At 66.4% G+C, this 25,819-nt stretch overlaps 1 protein-coding gene across 9 annotated transcripts in view; it reads left to right on the top strand.

Moving 5' to 3' along the window:
• BCOR (BCL6 corepressor) overlaps positions 1-25,819 on the top strand; it is an 86,507-nt gene that overhangs the window by 12,562 nt on the left and 48,126 nt on the right. Inside the window, exon 1 of one of the 9 annotated variants that reach the window (XM_059720805.1) lies at positions 11,410-11,461. The exons of 6 other annotated variants lie outside the window; for them this stretch is intronic. The gene's annotated coding sequence lies outside the window, so the exon portion shown is untranslated. Of the gene's footprint in view, positions 1-11,409; positions 11,462-12,466; positions 12,562-20,862; positions 21,005-25,819 lie in introns of those variants that run through there. 2 more of the 9 variants (XM_014611211.3, XM_006273366.4) reach the window with 2 other exon arrangements.

Genomic DNA, 25,819 nt, shown 5'->3' on the forward strand with positions numbered 1-25,819 from the left:
TTCAAAACTGTCTGACTAAAACGACTGCTTTCAGTTGCTCAGCTTTGTCTGGTGTGGAACTTCACTAAGTGAATCTCACTGCCTCAGTCCTTTATGTGAGGCAAGACATGAAATCCCAATTAAAAAAAAAAACAACAAAACCCCCCAAGTAGACAGCATCCTGGAAGCAAACTGCTTGTCCCCACACCACCTTCTCCCCACAAAAGCCTGACAGGCCTTTTTTTTTTTAAATAGATCATAAAGAAGCAGGAAAGGGCACAAGCACCATTTGTTCTCCACTCTTAAAGGTGGAAAGCCATTCTCTAACGGGACACCCATTTAGCTGAAAAAGCCTGCAGCTTGTCTGACTGAATGGCCAGGGAAATGGTAAGGGTATTTAGAGAGGCACAGGGACAGGCTTGAAATTATGCAAGTCATTAACCTCCTCGAGGTTTCATAAAAAGGCCTCCAGCAAATTGTCCTCGCTAGGATGTTGGGGGGGTTTCAAGGCACAGCACGGGTCTCTCCTCCCTTATATGAAGAAACCCTTCTATGACTCTCAGGAGCCTTGTAAATCATAGCTACTGTCCTACGGAGACGCTAAATATAAGCTCCATTCAGCGCCTTGTTAATCTTAGCCATCAGAAACGGAACAAGAGCTGGTAATTGGTGCAACAAAAGACCGAGTTTAAAGGATCTCCGAGGCTGAACTCCGTTATTGGAAGCCTCCCCCCACTCTGAAACCGGGACTGAACGAGGGGGGGAGGCACCGCCAAGTCCCAAGGCGGACGGAGCCGGTGGATGGGAGCGAGCCAGGCAGATCCGCCGGCGAGCGGCGGCGCCTCGGGTGACTTGTTCAGGCGCCTCCTTCGTGCACGGGAGGAAGAGGCCCCGAGACCCGCTGCCCGGGCCGTGGATCCACGGAGTGTCTCGGCGCGCGGGGGCAAGGGAGGGAGGGAGAGCGCCCACGGGCTGCTGCCTCGCTGGCCTGGCCAAGGCTCGGCGGCCGGGAGCCCCAGCCTGTCCTGGCCGCGGGAAGTCCCGGTGGGAGCGCAATGAATGAGTGGGAGGCTCCGCGGCGAGTGGGGGGGGGGCACGATCCGGGGCGAGGGGAGGGCGGCAGCGGCCTGGCCAGGCCCCAGGGGCGGCCCCTGCTCTCGGGCGGGGCGGCGGGACCTGCTGCGGGAGAGCCCGCGGACAGCGGCGGGGGGGCACCTCCTTGCTCCGGGGGCCGGGGACGCGGCTATAAAAAGAGCTGTCCTCCTGCCACCAGACGTCTTAAAAATAAACCCGGCTGGCTGAGCTGCCGCCAGCTGCGCGGGCCGGGAGGCAGGAGGCAGGAGACCGGAGGGGGGGTTGGAGCTGGCGAGAGGCCCCGAAAGCCGCTGCCTGGGCTCAGATCCAGCCCCCGAGCTGGGGCCACGCTGCAGGCCGCGCCGTGCTGGGGCGGGACCGGCCGCTGCGGGGGGCGGCGGGGCAGGACGCTGCACCCCCGGGCTGGAGGCAGTTTGCCCGCGGCTGGCGTGGCCCGGGCGGAGGGAGGGCTGCAGGGCGCCGTCGCGCGTGGGGGAAGGCACGCGCGGCTCCCGCGTGGCGCCGCCCCCGCAGGTTCCCGCTCCCTGCCGCGTTCGCGGTTCCCGGCCGCACGTCTGTCTGGCCGCGTCATTGTTTCCACAGCCCGCGCCCGGCAGGACGCGCGGGGGCCCGGCCGCGCCGCTGGGGAGCTGCGGCCTGAGGCTGCGCCAGGCGCAGGGGAGGGCTGCGATGCTGCCCCGCAGGCCCGAGCTCCGGCCGGGTGACTCCAGCCGGGCTCACGCAGCCCTGGAGCGCGACCTGGGGAGCGGGCTACGCTGTCCGCGCCAGCCACCCGCCTCACGCGGCACCGGCGCCCGGGCTCTGCTCGCTGGGCTTTCCCCTTAGCTCCGGCCGCGCTGCCTGTTTGTCCTGCCCTCCCTCGCTGCGCCGATCTGTCCGGCCCTCCCGCTGCCCCGGGGCAGCCCCCCGGCCAAGCCGCGCCTGCTGTGCCAGCTCCCGGCCCGCGGGGCTGGGCCCCGGCTTCTCACGGTGGGATTAGCGGCCCGCGAGCCGGGCCCTAATCGCATTAGCCCGAGCCACTGCGGGGGAGGCCGGCTCCCGGGCAGGGGGCTCTGCAGAGGGGGGAAGGCCGGGCTCTGCGGGGCCTCAGTTTCCCGGCATCGGCCTACCAAAATACGGAGACGGCGCCCAGCCGGTCCAAGTTCATGGCTGCTGCCCGCGCACCCCCCGGGCCTAGCCCTGCCTGGGAAACGCTCTGCCCCGGCGCTGACCCGCGGCAGCCGGCAGCCTGGAGAGGAGCCCGGAGAGGAGAGCGATCCGGCCCCTCCAGCATCCCACGGGCTAAGGATGGGCAGGCCGGCTGATTGGCCCCACGGCTTTTTGGACTGCTCCAGGTCCAGGCCTTCCAAACCACCGTGTGCCGCATGAAGTACCCGGTCATGGACCACCCGTGCACAGAGTACTCGCACGGGGAGCACCTGGGCATGGGGTAGCCCTGCACTAAGGACCCGTGCGTGAAGTACCCGTGCACTGAGTACTCGCACACGGAGTGCCAGGGCACGGACCACCCGTGCAGTAAGTACCCGTGCACAGAGTATCCGCACAGGGAGTATCTGCGCATGGCGTACCCCCGACATGGAGTACCCGTGCACCGATTACCCGTACGTGGATTGCCCGGGGCCCGGGCATCACCCTTTGCCTAGGAACAATCCGGCTAATTCGACTCAGTTGGCACAGAAGCCAGTGTGCACAGGCCGGGCCCAGCCTGCTCCACTGCCAGTCGCAGCCCGAGCCGAGGCGGTGGCCGGCCAGGCGAGCGCAGAGCTGGGCCCGAGCCAGGGGCTGGCGCGGGCGGAGGAGCCGGGGCGCAGCGCGGAGCAGGCGCCTCCTCTCCCCGGGGCGGGCGCAGGGAGAGCAGCCCCCGGGGAGCTCGCGGCGGCGCCGAGACTCTGCCTAGAAACACCGCCGCTAATTTTGCATTTTTACATCTGAAGGGGGCGGAAAGAGAAGGGGAAGGAAAAAAAAAAAAAAAAAAAAGCCAGCGCGGCTCACGCTACCTGCCCTCCTGTCATGCAAATCGGGACGCAAATAGCTGCGCGGGCACGCCAAGCTCTTGCCCCGGCCCTGTCGCGGGGAACAGCACGTCCGCAGCGCCTCCCGCACGAGCCCCGCAGGCCGCGCCGCGTGCAGGGAGCGAGGCCAGCGCCGGGAGGAGCTGCCCCAGCAACAAAGCGCGGAGCAAACAAAACCCACCCCACAAAGTTGCCGCTCGGCAAAGTGGGGCCGCAGCGGGGCAGCCCGAGGGAACCGGGGGTAGCCCGGCCCTTTGTGTCCGGCACCACAAAGCCTTGCCAGGCAGGTGCCCTCCCCCGGGCCGGCCTCCCGCCCGGCCCCGCCGCGGGGCTGCAAAGGTGGAGCCCGGCGCAGCCCCCTCCTCCCTGCGGGCCCCGACCTCCGGCCCGGCCCGGCCCCGACGGGGACCAACCGCGGCCCGGCAGTCGCCAGGGCCCGGCCGGGAGGAAGGAGCCGGGTGCGAGGCAGCGCTGCCGGGAGGAAGTGGAAAGGCGAGAGCAGAGGCAGGCGGGGGGAGGGGAGACAGCGCCATCTTTTCATGTCACAGCCAGCGAGACACAGCTCAGCTCGGCTCGGCCCGGCCCCGGCGCCCCCCCCCGGCCCGCCCGGCCCGGCCGCGGGAAACGTGCCCGGGGCGGGTGGCGGCTGCCTCGCGCTCACGCGCGGCTCGCCCGCCCGCCCGCCGGCCTGGGGCAGGGGTCACGTCTCCACCGGCCAGCCGGGGTTCTGCAGGGCCTTGCGGGTGCAGCGCGCAGCTCCCCGGGCTGAGAGGAGCGGGGTGGTCCCTGCCCCGCACCCCTGCTATCGCTGCCCGCACGCTGCGCCTTATCGCGGGGAAGCAGCCGGGCCATGCGTGCCTGCCGGCCGGACAGAGGGGCGCAGCCCGGGGGCTCGTGCGCCTCTGCTGCTCGCAGACGGGGAGGGGGGGAGGGACGTGGCCCAGAGCTGCCCTCCCTTCCCCTTCCCTCCCCCAGCCCCGTGCCCAGCGCTTTATTCTGCACCCCTCATTGTGTCGGGCAGCAGCCCCTGGCCCGGGGGCGGCTAGCCCGGTTCGCCTGGGCAGGGAGCTGCGCCCCGCTCCGGGCACGCTGCCACCCCGCGCGGCTGGCGGTGGTTCTCCCGGGGAAGCCGCGCTCAACCTAGCAGCAGCTCTCGCTCCGAGTCGCACCAGCCAGCCCCAGCGCTGCTGCCGCCGCCGCCGCCTCGCAGACCTGCTGATGCCTGGGGCTGGGTGGGGGATTTAAAGCCGGAGCAAGGGGCGGAGGGCTGCGCTGCCGAGGGGGATGTGGTGGATGGTTGGCTGCGCGCAGGGAAGGGGGGGGGGGGCTGGCTGAGCCTGCTGACTGGGGATGAGAGAGACTGGGGGGTGGCTGCGCGAGGAAGGGGGGCCGCAGGGGGCTGGCTGCTAAGGGGATCTCGCTTTTTTTTGTTGGGGGGGGTGGTCGCAGGTAGCTCCCCATGGAGACACACGTCTCTGCTTCGAGTAAAGGAAGCGGCCTGCACTGCACGCTGCGTGATGGGGGCGAGGTCCTGCGGGTGTCGCTTGGGGGGGTGACAGCTGTCCCCACTGGGGAAGGGGCTGCTGGGGGCGGCGGGGGGGCCATGGGAGCTGCCGCCTGAGTGAGGGGCTGTGTTTGAGGGGGCCTTCGGCTCCCCGGCTTTAGGGGCTTCCGAGCGGGGGAGGTCTCGCCCCTGCTGGGGTGGGGACGCACTAGATGCCCTGGTGGGGGATTAAAGCGGGGCTTAACTGTCCCTGGTAGGGGGCTTTGAGGAAGGGGGGTTGGTGGTTCCTGGCGGGGTATAGAAAGTGAGGGGTGATTTGCCCCGGGGGGCATGTGAAGGCGGGGAGTGTTGGCTGTCCCCGATGGGTGTCTATGAAGGAGGGGGGGAGGGGGAGGCTGCTCGCCCTCTGGGGGGTGCGGGAGGGTGGCTGGTTGCCCCTGCGTGTGAGGGGGCTGGGTGCGAGGTGGGGGAGGTGTCGGCAGCGCCGTGCCCGCTCGCATTGGCGAGGGGCGGTAGGAGACACGTCTCCTGTTTCTAATAAAGGAATCGGCTTTTATTGAAGGATAAATGCAGAGAGCCCGAGTCGTGTGGGTTGCAGCCGCCGAGCTTCGTTAGCTGCTGATGTGACTATGAAGAGAAAACGCGTCCCCATCCTTTGCGCGCGGGAATCGGCGGGGATGCAGCCTCCCCACCCCCCGCCGACCCCAATAAAGCCCCAGTGTCTCTCCCGCCCCCGCCCCGCGCGGCCGCCCCGGGCTCGGCAGCCAGCGAAGGTGCCCGGGGAGGCAGGCGGCACAGACCCTGCTAACGGCTCGGCCTTGGGCGCCTGCCAAGTTTCTCTGACTTAGGGGAACTCGGGGGATGACTAATCGCGCCGGGCTGGGGCTTAGGGAGGGTTTTTTTTTTCTTCTTCTCCTTCTCCTCCTGTCATCAGCTGCTGACCCCCCCCCCCCTCCGAGAAAGTAACTGCGGCAGGTTTCTGAGAAGGGCGGGCGCGGGGCCGTGCCCGGCTGGGGAACCCCGCAGCCCGGGGGAGGCAGCCGGAGAGCGGGCTGAGCTCGGCGCTACGGGCGTGTGCCTGGCCGGGGGGGGGGGCAGCAAAGCCCTGTCGGAGGGAGAAGAGCTGCCACCTTGGAGCGGGAGAGCTCTGCCTGAGCTGAGGCCCCGATGCAGGGGCGAGGAAGGGGTTGCCCGGGCCTGCGTGTGAGATCCGCTCCCAAGAGCGAGGCAGGAAGGCTGTACTTGCCGCGTGCGTGGCTGGGCTCTGTCCTGCCGGGTCGTATCCCCTGGTGCTTGGAGGGGTGCACGCGGGCAGGGATTGCTCCGTCCGAGAAGGGCCCCGCTTTCCAAGATGGGGGCTCTTGGACCCACCTCCTGCCCAGCTCCGGCCCCAGCTTTCGAGGCCTGCGGGCGTAAACCTTCCTAGCTCGGCTGCACGTGCGGACTGTGAAAGCAAAGGAAAAGCCTCTCCGGCCGTCTTGTCAAGCAAAAAACCCTTGTGGTTTTTGCTTGACGAGGGGGCTGGGAAGGCCGAGGGAGTCTTTTCCTTTGCCTTTTCCTCGCGTCTTCCCCCCACTTTTTTTTAAAGCCTCTCCCGACCTTCAGCCCACTTGTCAGGCAAAAACCACAAGGGTTTTTTTGCTTGACAAGAGGGCTGGGGAGGCGGGGGGCTTTTCCTTTGCCCTCACAGTGCGCACAGGCCGGGGGGAAGAGGACCCTGCCGGGCACGGCTCCCTGTCCCCTTGCGCCGCAGCCACCGGGATCGTGCAGCCCCGCCGCTGGAAGCAGCGCGCCTGGCTAATATTTCAGCGTAGTGCCTGGGAGCCCGGGCTCGGATGTGCAGTAAATCTTAATGATTCGTAGCTTTATGTAGTCTAATTACCTGCATAATTCCGGCTTCCCATAGACACGTTTATCAGAGAAACCTTTCCTGAAGGAACTTGTGCGTGGCTCGAGCTGTGCGAGGGACCCGCGTTTGCGGTGGCATTTCGAAGTGAAAAACGCTTGTATTTTCCGCTGGGTTTTTTTAAAGCTGTTTTCCAAATGAACGTTTACGCTATTTTACTTTTTTTACTTTCTGGGGATAAGAGGTGACCCATCAAAATCACGCGGGGAGGGTGTAGGAAGGCTACAAGCAGGCATTTTTTTCCTCCAGGCGTCTCTGCTCAGGGCACTGTTATCTTATTTTTCCCACTTGCAAGGCGACAAAAGGGTGTTTATCTGTCTGCCCAGCCCCCCACTCTCCCCGTCCACGGCTAAAAGCAGGGCGAAGTGTTAAGTTTAGAACTCAAGAATCTCTCGGCCTTGCACCAAAAAAGACCTGGCTGTTTTAAAACAGTGGGGGCTTTTCTCTTCAAATACGCGCGCGCGCACGCGTGTGTGTGCGTGTGTGCGTGTGCGCGCACGCGGGTAGGTAATCACTCAGACACTGAGCTCTCCCCTCCCCCTCTCCTTTCCCACCGTGCTTTCATATTGCACCGTTGCCATGTCATATGCATGCATCCAGGTTAGGAAAACCGCGGCGGCGGCTCCTGCTGCTGGGCTTTCCTCTATCATGAAAGCCCGAGCCCTCAAGGCCAGGCAGGCGGAGAGGACGAGGCAGCAGCAGCGCTGCCTGCTTGTGACAGAGGCCTGGTTCAGTGAGCCGTGCTCCGCGCTGGCTCTCATCCACCACCCGCCCGCCCTTCCCGCTCCAGGAGGGCCGGGAGCAACTCGCTGCAGTGCCCGCCGCCCCATGCACAATTCCGCCGGCTGCTCGGAGAGAGGATTATCTCCTCGTGTATTCTCCCCACCTTCTTTAAAACAAAAACACAACACAAGGTGGAGGGGGGTGGAGGTGATTCAGGGCCTGAATCCAATGATGAACACAAGAGCGAGTGTCTCCGTGCGTGCACACACACACACACACACACGCACGCACACACTCCCCCCGCTGCGCTGTAGTTGAAGTCTGGAGCTGGGAGGGTGTTTTGTCTCCTCGGAGTCGTTTGTCTGTGTCACGGGCAGGCCGCTAATGGCTGGGATCGACGAGGCGCTGCGCATTGTGCATTGCCGAGCTGCCTGGGACGCGCTTGAAGGCTCCGGCCGGGGCTTTGCGGGAAAAAATCCCCTCTCGCAGGGCCCGGCGCTTGGCTGTGACAAGGCGCTGCAGGCGCGGGCGGGCTGCAGCGAGACGCGGATCTCTCCCAGCGAGCGATGTCGACCGTGCCAGGCTCAGCTTGCTCCTCTGTCGGCCTCGTTTGTTGTTGTTGTTGCTGCCGAGGTCGCGCTGCTCGCTCCAGGGTTTGCACGAACAGGCCTTCCCCGCTCCCCGCCGAGCCGAGCCGAGCCGGCACGGGGCTGGGACACCACCAGACCAGAGTCTATTTTTACTCCCCCTCCCCGGTCGGCCTGCGCCTCGCAGCTGCATGTCCCTGCGAGCAGGACCGGACGGGCTGGCAGACACTGAGCCCTTTCAGGACGTGTCAGCGCCGGCCTCCGGTGCCTGTCGGAGCTATGCCTCCCCTGGGCGCCCCCCAGCCCCCGCCGGCCCGCCCCGCGCTCCCCTCGCCCGCTCCCCGCAGGGGCCGGGCTCTCCCACTTGGAGAAGTGGCGGGGGGCTGCTTGCGGGGTGTGACGGGGGGGGGGTGGGGGGCTGCAGTAGGCCGAGGCACGGGGTTGCGTGGGGAGGGAAGGCCAGGCCGCTTTTCCCAGCACCAGCACCCACTACATCCTCAGGTCACTGATTTCGCGAGCCCCGGCGCTCCCTGCCTTGCCCAGGCCCGGGGGAAGCCAGGGCACGTGTGCCCGGCCCGGGACTGGCGCGTTTCCCAGCCCCGGCAGCTCCGAGGTTCCTTCTTGCTCGTGTTTCCCGTGCTGCAGGGGAACAAAGCCAGGAAGCTGGAGGACCAGGCTGGTCCCGTCTCTTTACCTCCGTGGCCGCTGTTGTTTCCTCACTACTGGAAATCCAAGCCGGGGGCGGGGGCCCCGCCTGACTCTAACCCTCCTCGCCCTCCCTCGGGGCACGGACATACTCCGCCGCCCTCCCTGGCGCTCAGGCCGGGGGGATTCCCATTGCCGGGGCCCTGCCCGGGCAGCGAGAGGCGCGGGGACCCTGCCGCTGCCTGCGCTTTGTGCCGGGCTCGCAGGTGCCACCCGTGCCCGCGTTTCTGGGGAAGGCTGTGTGTGTGGGGTGGGGGGGATGTCTGCAGGACGCAGCGGCCGTGCCTGGCAGCCCTGCCACGTCCGATGAGGGTTGTCCTCCTCGGAGGCGCCAGCCGCCCCCTTCCCCGGCTTTCAGAGGGAGCCCGCGCCGCGCGGTAACAATATGCTGGCACCGTGTCAGGGCTGCGAGCGCTGCAGCCCCTGTCTAACGCCAACTGCAGCTCGTCTTGTTTTGTTATTTAGATTTGCACGCTTCCATTAGGAGCAGCCCTGCCATGGGCGGGGGAGAGGTGGGGGGATTGCCGGTGCTGTGGAGCGAGGCCAGGCCAGGCCAGGCTCGCGGGGAGGCAGGCTGTGAGCTTACATCAGGGTGCAGGTGGGGCGCAGACTGGACCCCCCCATGCCCTCCCGGCCTCGGAGCTGTCTCTCGGGGCCGGAACTTCTGGGCGATGCTGGGGAGAGACGGGGTGCTGGCACGGCCGGCCCGGGGGAGGGCGAAGGGGAGCACCGAGGCGCGCTGTGCCTCCGCCAGCAGCTCCTCCGCGTGTGCACGGCCTCGCCGGAGCCCCGCTCCCCGGCGCTGTGCGCAGCGGCCTGACCTGCCGGTCAGCTCCCCGCGGGGCCGGAATGAGGCAGCGCGGCCTGCGAGAGTCCGGGGCCGCGGAGCAGGCACCGGGCCCGGAGCGGGGCAGGCCTCCCCTCCTCCCCGGCCGAGCCAAAGGCCCTGCAGCACAACAAGCGCCGGTCTGTTCCCGCAGGAAGCCGCACTCACAAAGACGGAAAGTTGCAGAGAGCTTGCAAATCAACGCGGAGCGATGGAGGTGCAGGCTCCGCGGGGCACGGAGCCGAGCAGCTCGCGGAGCCGCAGGAGGGGGCTTCTTTGTAAAAAAGAACAAACCAAAAAAAACAAAACTCCGGGGGCAGTGTGGGGATCTCAGCCCGTAGTAGCGGATCGCGGGGCTGGGCCGGGCTCGACCCGCTCCAGACACCTCGGCCACTGCGAGAGGCATCCGCAGCTCCACTGCTCCTGGGCAGGGCACTGTTCTCACCCCGCGAGGCATGGGGGCGGGGGGGGACGGGGGACGGGGACCAGAGGCCTTTCCTCCAGCTGCGTGTCTGTGTCTCACGTGTGCGCAGTCTAATAACTTTTAATGTCTAGCCCTAAAACGTGTTTATAAAAAATCGCTTTACAACGCCGGAGGCCAGGTGTCCTTCTGCCGCCTGCGGGAGAAGGAAAAAAAAAAACCGTGCTCGGTCTGCCCCTCCCCCCCTTCTCTGCACCCGCCAGGGAAGCTGGCACCCAGCTCGGCTTCCCTGACCCACGGGCAGCTCCCGTGCCCCCGCCTCGGCCAGCCGCGTTTCCTGGAGGCCACTCGACCGCCTGCTTCTTAAAGAAAAAAAAAGAAAAAAAAAAGAAAAAGCAGTTTGTCATTTGCATCAGCTGTTTTTTAGAGGCTTCCAGGCAAGGAAGCGTGTCTCGAGTCTCGGCTTTCGGGCTGCAGGTCTTTCACTTCTGCTTTGCAAAGGGGCCACTCTTGTCTTGTAAAGAGGTCCGGCCCGAGCACAGGGCAGGCTGGGGGCGGCTGTCGGGGGCAGAGGAAAGGCCGGGCGGAGAGAGCCTAGCTAGTTACCAGGCACCTCCGGGCCCCGACGAGAAAGGAAAGCCCCGAGCGGGGGAAGGGAGCGGGCAAGGCTTGAGCCTGAAGCCGCAGCGCGCAGCCTGGCGTGGGAAGGCGGCCCAGGACCGCGTGCCCACAGCACGAGACAGCCGTGCCAGGAGAGGAGCCGGAGCAACCCGGCCCCGAGGGCAAGGCAGGGCAAGGCAGGGCGCGGGCACCGCACGCACAAGCCCGGGGGAGGGGGCGGGCTGCAGGCTCTCCTGCTGCGTCCTGCCTTCCCTGTCCCCCGGGAGCCAGAAGGCTTTGCCCCTGCGTGTCTGCAGGGGCAGGGCTCCGCGCTCTCCTTGGCAGCTGCTACCCCTGGCATAAGATGCCGGCGCCTCGGCTGCGCGGACACCCCGCGACGGGCGCGGCTGGCAGCGGGCACGACTCGAGCCCAGAGCCGCGCTGCCAAAGTCAATAGCTGAGGCCGATAAGGGGCTGCAAACTAGCAGCCCCAGACGGGAGCCGGGCTCGCCTCCTCCCCGGCGCTGCGGACGCCACGGGGACGTGCCCAGGAGGCTCCGGGCCGGGGCTGCAGACGGCGGGTCACGTCCCCGGGCAGCGCCGCGGGCAGCGGGGACCCCGTCGGGCCCGGCGGGCAGACGGCGGCCGCCGCGCGGCAGTGACAATGGCCAACGTGTGTGGGAAGCCGGGAACAAAGAGGCCGTCCCGTGGGGGCCGGGGGGCAGCCCGGGGCAAGCCCGGCCGGGCGGGCAGTCGGGGCGCGGGGGCAGCGTGCCGCCGGGTGGGCAGCGAGCGCGGGGGCGACGCCCGGCGGGGGTGCCCCCGGGGCAGCGGCGCGGAGCCCCGAGCGCGGCCGCGGAGGACGCGGCTTTGCTCCGGGAGCGGCGCTGCTGCAGCTGCTGGTGCTGGCGGCGGCTCCCTGAGCGCAGCGCCGGCCCGGGGGGAGGGGACGGGAGGGGAGGGGACGGGCGGCAGGCGGCGGCGGCGGCAGCAGGAGGAGGAGGCGCAGGGAGGGGAGGAGAGGGGAAGGGCGGGCGGGAGGCGAGGGGGCTGCGAGGGGAGCGCAGCGTGCGGCAGACGGAGCCTGGGCTCCCAGCGGCAAGGTGAGGAAGAGCGGCTTTCCCGGCGGAGGCGGGTGGCGGGAGGGGGGGGACGCGGGCCCGGCACCAAAGCCGGGGCGGGCGCGGCGGGGCCCCGTGCAGCAGCGCCCGCCGCGGGACCTGGCCCGGAGCAGCCAGCAACATGGCGCTCCGCTCCCGCCCGGCCCCGCCAGCCGGCCGGAGCATCGCGGGCTGAACCCAGCGCCGCAGCCCTGCCCGCCTGCCGCCACCTGCCCCGGCCCGGTCCCCGCAGCCCGGCCCCGGCGGGGGGAGGGGACCAGCAAACTTTTCTCCTCCGCCCAGACGGGGCTTCCCCTCCCCTCCCTTCCGGGGCCCCGCGCAGCCCCGGGACCGCGGGCCACCGCACGCCTCGCTGCCGCCGCCGCTCTCCTGCTGGCGCGGATAAGGTCAGTGCCGCCGCCGAGCAAAGCCGGGACTCGGGGCCCGGGCCGGGGGCTGCCGGCGCCGGGCTCCCTCCGAGGGGCAGCGGCTGCGGCCGCCGCCGAGCAAAGGTCTGGGCGGTGCGGGCGCAGGCTGACGCGGAAGTTTCTCCCGCCTGCAAACGCCGGGGCCGTGCGGTGCGGGGGCGGTTTGGCAGCCCGCGGAGCCGGGGGCCCGGGCCGCATGGCTGAGTCCGCGCCGTGCCTGCAGCCGCAGCTGCGTCCTGGAGCGGGGAGGGGGGACTTTCCCGTGGCCGGGCTGCCTGCGAGGCAGCGGGAAGCCCCGCCGAGGAGCCGCGCGGCCCCGGCTGCTGCTGCCGCCCGCGGCTTGACTTGTTTCCAGGCTGGCGCCGCCCCAGCGCCGTGTTACCCGGGGGTGCTCCCCCCCCCAGTCCCGGGCATAGCTCCGCGCCGCGGGGGTCGGGCTCCGCTGGCAGGGGGCTGCAGCCGCGCCGCGGCCGGGAGATGAAGTTTGCAGGTGAATGGAGAAAGCAACTCCGACCCCTCCCTCCCCCCGCCCCACCCCGCCCCGGGGCGTGGGAGGCCCGGCTGCTTCCAGCGGGATCCGGGCTGTGCCGCAGCAGTGCGGGGGCCCGGCGGAAAGGGGCAGGCGGGCTGCTGGCAGCAGCGGGGCAAGGGTTGGCGTCTCCGGCCATTTCCGAGGTGAGCTGCGGTGGACGGCGTGGGGGGGAAGGGGCTTCCCCAGGCATCGCCCTCCCGGCGCTGCTGGACGGGTCCAGACAGCCGGGCACCGAGCCTCGAAGGCAGCGCGGTGCGGGGCCGTGCTGGGGGGGCGGCCGACCGAACTTTACTCTTTGCAAACTCCTGGAGCGGCCCCCTCCCCGGGCTTCCCTGGCCCGGCTGCCTTCCCCGCCCAGAGGAAGGCGAGTTTCCGCGGGAGCTGCCTTTGATCGTGTGCCCCCCGCCGTGCCCTCGCCAGGCGCGGGACCCGGGCCCCCCGGGACGGGGGGAGGTGGAGGGAGCCGCGGTGCGGGGCAGGTGTGCTCCGCTGGACGTGCGGTGCGGGCCGGGCGGCAGGAGAAGACCCGGCTGCCGAGCAGCAGATAAAAGCTGGCTTGTGTCGGCTCTGCCTGCAGCGCGGCCCATCCTCATTCCTCTTTGTCTGCGCCTTGGCTCCGGGCGCTCCCGCCGGCCTGGCTGCCTTCCCGGGGAGTCCGGCCCGCGCCGCGGCTGTTTACACGTCACTTCGGAGCAGCGCTCGCCTGGGGCGGGGGAGGAGGGGGGCAGCAGCGCCTTCCGCCAGCAGGGACTCGTGCCCCCGCCCGGCCCCCGGCGCGACCTGACCGCTGGGCTTTCCCCGGTGCTCTCCCGCGCGCTGGCTCCGCGCAGCCCGGAGATGCGATGCGGTGCGTGCGGGGCTGCGGCAGGCCCGGGGCTGTCCCTGCCCTGCGCGGGCCGGGGTCCCCGGCGCTGCAAGTGCGGCTGACTTGGGCCGGTGCACACCAGGCCCCGCGGGCCCTTTGCTCCCGGGCCTGAGCCATGCGCTCCCCCCTTTGCCCCCTGGGGCTGGTGCCCTCCAGCCCCGAGCAGCCGGAGGCGGCTTCCCCCTGTCCGTGCAGCCCGGGCAGGCAGCGATCGCGCCGGCCCAGCCGATCCCTTGGTGAGAGGTAGGCGAGCTCCCCCCTCCTCCCCCCGCGGCTCCCTGGGCAGGCGCTCGCCGTGTGTGCGCACGCCGGGGAGGAAGCGGAGGCCTTGCCTTGCAGACAGGGGGAGTTCCCTTGTCCGCGGGCAGCGCTGGCTGCTGAAGCCTCTGCCCGAGCAGGCGGATCGCCAGCGCTGCTCCGAAGCGACCTTTCCCTCCGCCCCGCTCGCCTGGCACGGCCCGCACCTCTTGCCAGCAGCTCGGGCGGTCTCTCCAGCAAGCAGCTAATGAATGTTGCACCGGGGCTTCTCTGGCATGTGCAGCGCCTCCCTCCTTCCCGGGGCAGCCACATCAGGCTGCAGCGAGAGGCCGCGGGGACTGTCCGGGGGCCGCCGCGCATCTCTGCCCCGGGCCCTGGTGCCGGGCGCCGAGCCCCGGGGGGAGGCTCCCGGCCGATCTGCACGCCAGTTCCCAGTATAATCTCATTATGCGCCACAGACTCCCGGTGTTGTGTTGTCGAAGGCGGACAATGATCAATTTGCATTGACCTGGGGCCGGGCGAGCTTTTAGATGGTAATTGCCGTATTGATTTGTATGCAAAAAAAAAAAAAAAAAGCCCTGCTAAAATGAAAGGCCGGAAGCGCTGGGACGGGATTTCTTGTCCAGGTGCGAAGTGCCGGGAGCCCTGCTCAAACTCCTGGAGCTTTAGCGGCCCAGCCTGGCTTCCCCGGGCCCTGCCGCCCGCGCGGAGCCTCCTCTTCCCCAGCCAAAGACAATCTTGGCTGCGGCTAGGGAAAACAAAGCTGGATTTGGCTCAGGCAATTAGAGCCGACAGCGCAGAAAGGCCGGCTCCGCGGGAACCGGGTTGCAGGAAGAGCCCCGTGCGTGCAGCCCGCAGCCAGGGAGGCCCGGGGGCGTGTCTGCCGTCCGGGCCAGCAGCCGCCGGGACCCGGCCCGGGGCCACACCGCCCCTGCGCCTCCAGGTATTTTTAGCGTGGCTCGCAGGCGGCTCTCGGGGAGCGAGGGGGCACAGCGGAGTAGCTCAGGCTGTGAAAGCAGGCGGCAGGTTTAATGCGGGGCCGCTCAGGCCGAGATTTGACTGGCTTGGAAAGGAGGGGGTAGTGATTCAGCCACCAGACTTACGGGGAGATTCACTCGAATAAGTCCGGATTGTTCCCAGTCCAGGTGTTAGGATCATAGAAAAGGAAGGGTCTGGAAGGGACCAACCTCTTCCCCCAGCAGGACCAGCCCCAGCTGGATCATCCCAGCCAAGGCTTTGTGTATTTGGACACTTGACAGGTACTTAATGCAGGGCAGTGGGTTTGCCTCTGTAAGGTTTCTGGGGTGCTGCCAGAGCTCAAATCTCACTCAGAGCAGCTGCTGGAGGTTTTTTTGGTGCCTCCCAGTGCATTTCTGTTGGGGCCTGTCCAGGCCTAGAGGCTCAGGTTTGAAGTCCCGCTGCAGGCAGTGGTGCCCACAGGCACATGTTCAGTGCCATCTGTGGGGCTAGGGCACTCCTGAATGCAGCTCAGGGCTGCACTCTGAGGACTGGCTGGGTCCAGTTAGAGGAGGGGTGTGTTTGGGTTTGTAAGGAAAGAGGAGAGTAATGAAATCCTTCCGCCCCTGTTTGCAATTGTGCCTCCTCCCTAGGGGCCAGGTTAGCAGTATCCAGGCTGGTTTGTGCTCCACCTGTTCCTTTGGCCTGGCACAAAGCACTTCCTGGTAGGGCAGGGGCCACTGCACTACTAACATGGCATGGCCCGGGTGTCAGATCTGTCCCCTGTGGTGGAGCGCCTGTGCCGTAAAGGCAGAACCTTGGTGTATGTCCTGACTACAGAGTCCAGCCCCAGATCTTTGCAGTGGACTTATGATGGGGTGTGATCTGTGTTGGGCCTGAGGGAAGAGCCGCAAAATGTAGCCTAGGCCTCCCCTCAGGACCCCCCTTCCCCCAGCTCAGGTGCCAGCCCCTGGGCCCTGGGTTGCCTGTAAGAATGAGCAGACCTAGGTCACAGGATGAGTCACTCAACCTGTCTAGGCTAAAAACAGGAGTGGTTTTATGTGGGCCTGAGAGACTGGGTTTTGACTCCCATCCAGACAGGCAGCTTGAATGGCCATTACCAGACGTTAGTTTTGTTTTTCTCTGGGACAATGTGTTAATTCCAGTACTTCACAGGTACTTAGGGTGGGACATTGGGCCTGAACGGCTGTAGGACCCAGGAATAAAAGGCTTTGTGGGGTAGGGGTGACAGGCCCAGGCAAACTCCAGAGGCTAAGTGTGACTACCTTGGCAGCAAGCCCCAGGTGTGTAGGCAGGAGCAGTTCCAGTCACCTGCAGAGGCCTGGTTAGCCCAGACAAGTGGAGGGGTACACGTCCCCTTTTCTGTTAGCAGGGGAACAAGAACAGCTCTGCTTAGGCTGCCAGGTGTGACAGAGCCTGGCTTGGGGCTTCTGCTTTTGCTCCAATCCCTGTAGCCTCTGGGTAGTGTAAGGGCCCAAGGCGGCTTGGCACCTGCAGTTGGACCCAGGTGTGTGGCCTCACCGTGTAGGCCTGGGGCTTTGGCAGTGAACTTCACACCCCTAGCCCGACCCCAAGTGTGCCTGTTCTTTTCCATGGAGGTCATGTGTAATGGTCAGCAGCGAAGTGTCCATGAGACCTGAGACTTGACATTGCAAGGAGCTGCTTCAAAAGTAGCTGCTGCTATAGTGCTGGCTGGGGTGAGTAGATGCTGGGAGGGGGTGGCATGGGGAACACGCACACTTGGCCAGGGACACCTTAGTGCGCTGCGGGCTCTGTGCTGAGCAGGCGCCTCAAGGTTGTCTTACTGCAGCTGTGGAAGGAACCGTGGGCCCGTTACTATGAGATCGCATGTTCAATAAACTGTATTGGCTCCCCTCTTTATACAAATTGCTGCTATGAAAGAAAACCAAGCCTGCATGCATGGAGGCAGGCATAAGCTAGTGAGATCAGGTTTCCTACTGAGCTCCCGGAGGAGAAGTCAGCATTTGATTGAAGCTACACTTGGTTCTTGGTTCCCAGGGGACAGCAGCCCTGAAACACGAGAGCCCTCCCTCCCTCCCTCCCTCCGCTCTCTCTTCTTCCTCTAAAAGCCTTTGTGCTGAAAGAGCTTCAGTAGGCACGAATCGCTGGTCTCTCACAAGAATGTGTTGCAGCCTTTGCTGACATTGTTTTGTTAGCGATGGGTTTTACCAGGCCAGCAGATTTTTAGCTCCTCACAGGCGATGAGCAGTCCATGTCCCCAACCTGCAAGGCACCCCCTGGGATCCTTGACGAGAGAATCAGGATCGGAAGTGGAGCGCAGACGTTACACGGCGGTGCCAGACTGTGCCTGCCTTGTGAAACGTTAACCTTCAGCAAGAGCTGGGCCGGGAGGGAAAGGCTCTTCAAAAACAAGAACAGCGACCCTTTAGTTGTCGCTTGCTGCAGGTCCCAGGGCGGCTGTGCACACCTCGGGCGGGCTCCTGCTAGAATAGATGGGCTCGCGCGGGCTCTTGGGGCAAAGCCGCTGGCTGGGAAACATCCTTGTGCAGCGCTGCGCTTCTCCCGGTGCCGACGCAGGGAGGGCAGGCGGGCCTGCCACGGGCTGGGAGTCGCGGCCGAGCGGCGTGCTCGGCTCCCGCCCGCCGAGCCAGTGCACACGGGAGGCACTAGCGCTGCCGAGTGCAAGCGACAAAGGAGCGGGCGAACTTACTGCCACGCTGATTTGCCGCTTAATTATTATACAGGCTATTTCACAAGCACAGGCTGATTTGCATTAGAGCCGGCGGGGGGGTTCCCCCCCCCCTTTTTTGAGCAGGGAAGGAGATGAATTGCACACGCATGATTTAAAACTCAGTTTGGAGACACTCTTAGGGCTTGGGTGGGATTCGCGGAGAGGCCGGGTTGTTTTAACTGCATGGGCTCAGGCACACAGGGAAGCACTGCTCTGGTCCGAGGGGGGTGTTGGCTGTCTCCGCCAGGGACTCTGAGCCCGTGTGCGTGCGTGTGCATATGTGGCGTGTGCGCGTGTGTGCATATGCGTGTGTGTGCACGCGTGGTGTGCATCTGGTGTGTGTGCATGTGGTGCGTGTGTGCGTGCATCTGGTGTGTGTATGTCCTGTGTGTGCACTCGGTGTGTGTGTGTGTGCATGTGTGGTCTGTCTGTGGTATGTGTGCGCGGCTGCAGCCAGCTCAGCGTAGTTGTGCAAACCCGCCTGGCTGTGTCGGGGCCGAGGGCCCGCGGGGTCGATTGCGAGAGAGGCGAATGCTCCTCGGCCCGCTCGCTCCTGAAGCCGGAGGGGGTCACGGGCTTGAGCAAAACCAGCTGGACTGGTGTGTGGTGAAGGCCGGCTCGCTGCACGCCCGGGCGCGGGACCTGGAACCGCCGAGCCCAGCCAGTGGCCGGGGTACAGGTCGTGGCTGCAATGCCGGGTACGGAAGCAGGCGGGCTGTGTAGAGAGGAAACGCACCCCCGCCCCCGCCGCCGGCAGGCAGCGATCTCCTGCTGAAGAGCGAGCGGCTCCAAGCGCTACAATGCCCGCAGGGCAGGCAGGGGCGCGGGGTGGGTTCCCCCGGCGGGGCTTTCCTGAGGCCGGATCCGAGTCAGGCCTGAAGTTTAGGCAAACTTTACCGTGGGGTTTGGCACGCGCGCCAGTCGGGAGCCTGGCTCCGGCTTGCAAGAGAAGCAGGCTGTGGCGGCCCTCCTAGAGCGGGAGGGAGCCGGGCCGGGCCGGGGCTCGGACCGGGGGCGGCGGGGAGAGGGGCTCCTTGTGCGGAGGCAGCCAGCTGCAGTGGCTGCGGCCGGGGCAGGCAGGCCGGCACAATGCTGCTGTTGTTGGTTTGATCTCGAACTGTGGATTGTTAGTCTGGATTTAACTGTGTGGCGGGGGGGGGGGGCGGGAAGGCTGTTTACAGCTAGTGCAAATAATGTGACAGCTGTTGGAGCGCGAGTAGCCCGCGCTGCCTTCGCCCTCGCACAAAAGCTGCGGCCCCGGAGCGCGCACGGGGGGTCGAGGCGGGTCCGAGGGGCGATCCGGGCCAGGCTCCTTTGTGGCCCAGGGGGACCGGGCACCCTAGGTAGGGGAGGCGCCGGGCCGGGCCTGGCTGCGGGGGCGGGTAGGGCAGCCCGGGGGCGCAGTGGGAAGGCCGCAGCGCGCCCGGGCGCGGGGCCAGGCTGCAGGCTGCCCTGGCCCCGGCTGGTGTCGCGGGGACTGGCATTGTTTGCTCCCAGCACGTGCTGCGGCCGGCGGAGCTGCTGCCCCAGCGGGCAGCGCCTGGAGCCCGAGGCGGCCAGGGGCTGCGTGCCCGGAGCGAGGTGTTGCAGAGCCCTCCCGAGCTGTGCCCCCAATGCCGCCTGGGCCCACCTTGGCACCAGTGGAGTGAGTGTTGCGCAGGGCCTGCACTGGCAGGCTGCTGGGCCCAACCTAGAGGCTCGGCTTGGTTTCTCTTTGCCTTCAGCTGGGGAGGAGGTTGGGGCGGGGGTCTCGGGTAGGCGATTGGGGGACACTCGGGTAGCAGGTGAGGGAGATACTCGGGTAGGAGGTTGCGGGATACTAGGATAGGTACATTGGATAGGAGGTTGAGGGACACGCGTGGAAGGCTGGAGGACACCATAGCAGGCTTGGGGGAATAGTCGGGTACGAGGTGGGGGAGATACTCAGGTAGGTGGGGGAGATACTTGGGTAGGAGGTTGGGAAGATACTAGGATAGGTTGGGATAGGTTGGGGGGTTAGTCGGGTAGAAGGTTAAGGGACACGGGTAGGAGGCTGGGGGGCTACTTGGGTAGGACGTGGGGAAGATACTAGGATAGGAGGTTGGGGGAAAACTCGAGTAGGAGGTGGGAGATACAAGAGGTGGGGGTGGTCGGGTAGGAGGCTGGGGACACGGATAGCAGGCTTGGGGGATACTCGGGTAGGAGGTTGGGGGACATTCGGAGGTGGGATACTCAGGCTGGGGGGACAGAGGTAGTAGCTTGGGGGATATTTGGGTATGAGGTTGGAGAGATATTGGGATAGGAGGTGGGGGCACTCGGGTAGGAGGTGGGGGGGATGCTTGGGTAGGAGGCTGGGGGGGCACGGGTAGCAGGCTTGGGGGGCAGTCGGGGAGGAGGTGGGGGGATACTTGGCCCTAGGAGTACGTGTTCGGCTTAGGGCTGACCGCCTGGGCTCGGAGCTGGAGTCGGGGCCGGCGGGGCCCCCGAGTTTGCCGGGCGCCCTTGCCCGGTGCCCGCGGGAGGTGACAGCCGGCGTCCCTGGGAGAGCGCCGCTTGCGAAACTCGTTTCGCCTTGGAGCAAAGGCGGAAAGACAAACAAGGCTGCATCGGCCGAGCCCCGCAAGTGCCTTCCTCCCGCAGCCCTTTTCAAGCAGGCCCTTTAAAGTCACGGCGCAGCGTTTCCAGGCTTACGCCACCGCCGCCGCCTGCGAGGGGGGAACTGTCGCCGGCTTTTAAAAAAAGCGAATGCAAATGAGAGCAAAATAATTTTCTTTCAGCGATATGCAATGTATTAGTCACTTGTTATCGTGCTTAGAGGCAGACCTCATTTGCGCGTCTGCCAACTCGCTCACATCTGCTCAGAGCTGTTCAGGGCATTTTAACCTTGGCGGTGTCGTGTCTAGTCCCACGGATCAAGAACGAGTAATTAAAGCTCTAAGCAGCAGCAAAAATGCATAGCCGCCCATCTGCAGCGCAGTTGCTTCCCCGCTTTGTTCCGGGGCTGAGCACTGAGCGGGGGAAGCCCAGCTCGCGGGGCAGGGCAGGGCAGGAGTGCGGGCCCCCTCCCCCGGGCAGCCTCGGAGCCAGGGGGGCACCGCGCCTTGGTGCAACTTGGCACACAGCTTGGCTTGGCTTTTCCAGAACGAGTTTTCGGATGCTTGTAGCAGACATGGGCTCTGGCTGCCTGTGCGGGAGGCTGAACGGGAGATGAGTGGCAAACGCCGGTGAGAGAGGCGTAGTGCGTGCGTGTGCACACGTTAGCGCGGGGTGCGTTTTGGGGCGCACACCTTCCCTGGGGCGGTCTTGGGGCTGGGAGGCCCGGGACGCCCCGGGAGGGATGTGCGGCGGAGCGCGCGCTGCTGCTTCCTCCCGAGCTGGGAATAGGCAGCGCTTTGCGGAAAGGCTTTCCCGGCGAGGTGGGGGAAGGGAGCGCTAGCAGTGCAAGCCCTACCTACATCGTCGGGGGGAGGGTGGGGGGGGAAGGTTATGGTCACGTCTTGCCTGGCAAGAAACCGAGTTGGGTTTCGGCGGCTCCAACTTCCCTTGCACGATCGGTGCATTTCAGGCTCTCCACCTCTAGCCTAGAGCAGTGCAGTCGCGAGTCCCCCCCCCCCCAACTGTGCTGCCCAGACGGAGTCCTTGGGAGCGGGCGGGGGCTGGGAGCTCGGGGAAGCAATAGGCAGAGGACCAAGTTTAATATTTCGCTGCCGGCGCGCCGGCCATTTGCTGCATAATGAGGAGCCGCTTTCGTCTCCCGAGAGAATCGCCTTCATGCTGGCTCCTCTCGGTGCTGGTGCGTGTGTGTGTGTGTGCGCGCGCGTCGGGGGAGGGGGAGCTGCTCCTAATCCATCAGCCCCTCAAAGCTGTTGCTCCGCAAATGAGGGAACCACAGGCACTGTCAGCCACAATTATGCAAAATCAACTCGGCCGTGATCAATATCTCCTCCTGTCCCCTGTGGATCCGGGGGAGGAGGGGCCGCCCCCACCGCACGCTGCCGCGGGGACTCGGCGTGGGCGGTGGGGAGAGGAGGGAGCCAAGGGCGTCCGACCCATTCATCACTCCGGCGGAGGGAGGGAGGCAGGGGCGCCCTGCCGGCCTTTCCACCTGGGGCCGGCTGCGGGAGCTGCCGGGCTCCGTGTGCGGGGGCCTGCGGCGCCCCCCCTGGAAGTTTGCAAGCGGGGCAGGGCGGCAGCCCCGGGCCGAACAATGGGCGCGGGCGGGCGGCAGGCGAGAGGCGGAGGCGGGGGAGGGTGGTGCGTGTGTTTGCTGAAGAGCCGGAGCCCCAGCAAATCAATGCAACAATGCGGACGCCGGCCGGGCTGCGCCGTCCCCGCAGGGCGAAGGGGTGGGGAGAGAGGAGGGGGGAGCCCAGGCCTGTGCTCGGCGGAGCCAGCGGCAGCTGCATTACCTGAAAGGCACACTGCTGCCAGCCCCACCGCTGCTCCCGGGCCCGGCGGCTGCCTGTTGTCTCTGGCAGCGGCGGCGGAAACCTCGCTCCTCTCGTGTGTCTCTAAAATGGCGCGGGCGGGCTCGGTGCAGAGCAGCGGGGCCGGGCGGAGCAGGGAGGCCGTGCGCCTGGCCGGGGGCTCAGGGAGTAGAGGCCGTGCGGGGACCCGCCGGATGCAGTGGCCGTCCTCCCCGCCTCGGGCACTTCGCCCCGGGTGCCAAGCGCCCTTAGCCCCCTGCGAGATGCTCTCTTGCCCCCACCGCCGCTGTAAGCCGTGCCTGCGGCCCTGCAAGTCTCCCGAGGCTGGAAGGGGCCTCCAGGGCTGTGCTAGCGCAAGAGGGGCTCGACCCTGCCACCTTGGTGTCATGAGCACCGGCTGCAAACTCCGCTGGGTAAACTTCGGAGCCTGGCGGCTGAGCTCGACGGCGCGCAGCGAGCTGCCCTGCCCTGCCCGGCGCGGGGCTCTGCCTGGCGCGGGGGTGGGAGGCTCCCCGCAGGCAGGGCCGGGTGGGGCACGTCGCCGCCCGGGTCGTGTGCAAGCTCGCCAGCCATTTTAAGTCTCCCCAGCGATGGTGCTTCCTTGCAAAACTTTCTTCCCGCTTGCTCCCGGCGCCGAGAGCCGTGCACGCATCCAGCCCGGGGAGCCGGCGGCGCTGCTCTCTGCAGGCTCCAGCGCGTGGCAGCCGCAGGGCACCCGTGATTCCCGGCCCGGGGGAGGAAACTCCGGCGTGCGGAGAGAGGGGAGGGGCAGGAGGGAGTGATGCCACCCCCTTTCCCCCCCCTTCCCATTCGGGGCGATAGGAAGCTCCTTTTGGGACAGGAGGGAATGATGCCTCCCTCTTTCCCTACTCTCAGTAGGGGTGATGGGAAGGCTCTTTTGGGGCAGGAGCGAGTGATGCCTCCCCCTCTCCCTACTCTCACCTCCTTTTGGGGGCGGCAGGGAGTGATGCCTCCCCCTTTCTCTCCTTCCCACTAGGGCGATGGGAAGCTCCTCTTGGGACAGGAGGGAAATGATGTCTCCCCCTTTCCCTACTCTCAGTAGAGGCGCTGGGAAGGTCCTTTTGGGGCCGGAGGGAGTGAAGCCTGCCCCTTTCCCTCCCTCCCTGGTATCAGGGACCCTGGGAAGCCCCCCTCCGCTGCCGTGTGTCCGTGGGCAGGAGGACTTCCCCGCGGCCCCCCCGGCCCGTGCCGCTAAGCCGGGCTCGGGCAGCGGGAAAGCCGCAGCCGCCCGGCTGGGACGAGCAGCAGCAGTCACTTCTGCCAGCCCAGTTCCGCTCCCCGCCTCCCCGGAGCAGTGTCTGTTTGTCGGGCTGGGCCGTCTGTGGGGAGGAGCCCTTTGATGGAGCTGATACGGCGCACAGGCTCCGGCTGCCCTCAAATGGCTCCGCCGCGTTGTGTTGACACGGTAGAAAGTCCTGATAGCTGCGCTGCACGTGACCGTGTGGGAGCCTCGGGAGGAAAGACGAGTCAACACGCGGAGGAAAGAGCCTGTTTGAGAGCCTTAAAATAGACTCCGGCCCCCCCTTCCCCTCCTCCCTCCCCGCCTCGCGTGTGTTGCTCAAGCCGAGCCGCACCAGCGCCGTGCATGACTCACTCTGTATTTTGAATCGGTTTCGAGACCTTGCCGGCGCACGGTGCTCGGCTTGCTGGGGAAACGAAATGCCACACGTCCCGGGTAAAGGTCAGGCTGCTTTTCTAATCCGCGGATCCATGCGGCGGCTACTTAGTCTGCAGCTTCCTCCCCGGGGCTCGCAAAGTGTGTCAGATGGGTGTGATGCCGGGCGGATATTTGTGGAAGGGAAACAGAATAACAACACAAAAGCCCCGCCAGCCCCTGCTCTTGTCTGGTATCAGCCCGCTGCTGCCAAAGCGTTTGCACAAGTTTTTTGCAACGGAGCAGTATTATGGTGTCTCTACCTCCCCCCCCTTTCCTCCCTGTCTGACGAAGGCGCAGGTCATTGTTTCTCTCTCATAAATACATGGGAGACGCGACAGCAACGCGTTGGTAAGCAGCAGCTGCCTATATTGAAGCTTATAAATACTGTACAAGTGCGGCCCCTTAAACTTCAGACGAAGGGCTTGAGGTCTAATCGAAGTAGATTGCGTCGAGTCCCCGATTGCTTTTCGCTTCCCTCGCCGGGATTTTCACAAATCTCGAAATGAATCCTGGCAGTGGCCTGGAACCAGCGAGGGGAGAGGCATGTCTGGCAGCGTCGTGTTCTTCCCAAGGCCGGAGGGTTTCGCGTGTGCGGCTCGCAGGCTGCCCCCGCGGAGCTGTGCCCCCCCCGCCCCGCGCGGAGGCCGGCCGGGCTGATGCAGTGGAAACTGGCGAGCTGCCAGCGGGAGCGGGAGGTGGAAAGAGTAAAGGCGCCAAAAGGGAACTCGTGCGCCGCTGCCTCCTCCTCTCCGGCTCGCTGCAGCCGCCTGCCCCAGCCCCGCTGCCTCTCCGCCTCTCACCTTTCCCACTTGCTGCTAATAAAGACGCCCCCGCCCGCCCGCCTTCCCTGAGAGCCGAGCCGCGTCTTCTCTTGGCCCCGGCACCGGGTTTTGGGTCCCCCCCTCTCGTTTCCACGCCAGGAGCGTGCTAACAAAACTTTGCTGCCGCCAATGGCTGCCAAAAGTCTGTTGACGTTGCGAGGGAGACCCGCACGTTTCCCGTCCTCCTCAAATGCCCGAGCTGCTCGCCGCGCGGCGTGTGCTTGCGCCTGCACGGGCGGTGCGGCGGAGCCAGGCTGCAGCCGCGCCGAGGAGCCAGGTTAGTGCTCGCCCCGGGGGAGCCCGCTAAATATAGCCCCGAGCGGCTCTGGCGGCCGGGCACCTCCGGGGGGAAGCGCCGGGCTGCGCTCTGCTGCCTGCCCCTCCCGCGGCAGCCGGCTCCCGGGGCGGGATCCGGTGATCCTGGGCCCCGAGGGGAACAGGCTTCCCAGCCCGTGCTGCCTGCAGACGCCGAAGCCGCCTGGCCAACGCAGCGCAGCGCTGCCGAGCCTGCCAGAGCCCGGGGCTGCAGCGGCTCCGCGCGCTTTCACCTCGCGGAATGAGAATAACAATAATGATCATCATCATGATAGAAAGCCTGCCAGCGTGCAGGTCTCCCCCGGAGCCGCAGAGGCGTGCACGGGGTGCGTGCCTGCCTCTCGCTCCCTCCCTCCCTTCTCACCCTGGCCCCTGGCAGGCCCTGCACGTTATATAAACGGGATATTGGTGGTGGTGGCGGCGCGCGGGGAAGGGCAGGAGGGGACAGCCTGGCCCCGGGTTGCTGGCCGGGGGGGGGTGGGTGGGTGTGTGTGTGTGTGTGTGTCCGGGTCGCCGGCCCAGGGCGGGCTTCTGTGGTGTGTGTGCGCGCGCACTGCGTGTGGGTGAGTACAGGAGGGGCACAACGCCGACCGAGGCTGACCAGGGCAGGCTTCTATGCTCTGGCCCGAGGCTCCCCGGCCAAGGCTGGCTCCTATGGGGGGAGGGGGGTTGTCTAGGTGTGCACAGTATGTGCGTGCATGTGTGTGTATGTCTGAGTGCAGGGGGGCACAACGTGGACCGAAGCTGCTGGACCAAGGCAGGAGTCTATGGGCGCGCGCGCACCTGTGTGTGCATACGTGTGCTTTGTGTGTGTGTGTGTGTGCGTACTGTGTGGGGGTGAGTACAGGAGGGGCACAACGCCGAACGAGGCTGACCAGGGCAGGCTTCTATGCTTCGTGTGTGTGAGTGTGAGTGCAGGAGGGGCACAGCCTGGCCTGAGACTGCCTGACCAGGGCAGGTGTGTGTGTGTGCGCGCGCGTGCAGGAGGGCCTGGCCCGAGGCTGCGAGACCAGGGCAGGCCTCTGCTTCGCGCGTGTGTGCGTGCAGTGTGCGTGTGCATATGGGGGGGAGGTGTCCATGCACGCCCGGCTTGTCCGGGGAGGCGGAGCGGGGCGAGAGGAGCGGGAAGAGTTAACGTCTGCTGCTGGTTGCAATGAAATTATGGCTGGCGGTGGCGCCGCTGTTTGTTCAACAGACCTCCACTTTTCAGCAGTTCACAAAAAGTTCATCAGGGCGCCGCGAAGAAACCCGCGGGGACGGCCGGGCCCCTCTGGGCTGGGGCCCCGCGGGCGCGGCCAGACGGGCAGGCCCGGCCAAGCCCGAAGCCGCGGGAAGGCGCTGGGGGAGGGGGAGGCTCTGCAGGCGCC

Source organism: Alligator mississippiensis, chromosome 1 (genome assembly GCF_030867095.1).
Source record: "Alligator mississippiensis isolate rAllMis1 chromosome 1, rAllMis1, whole genome shotgun sequence".
Lineage (NCBI taxonomy): Eukaryota > Metazoa > Chordata > Crocodylia > Alligatoridae > Alligator > Alligator mississippiensis.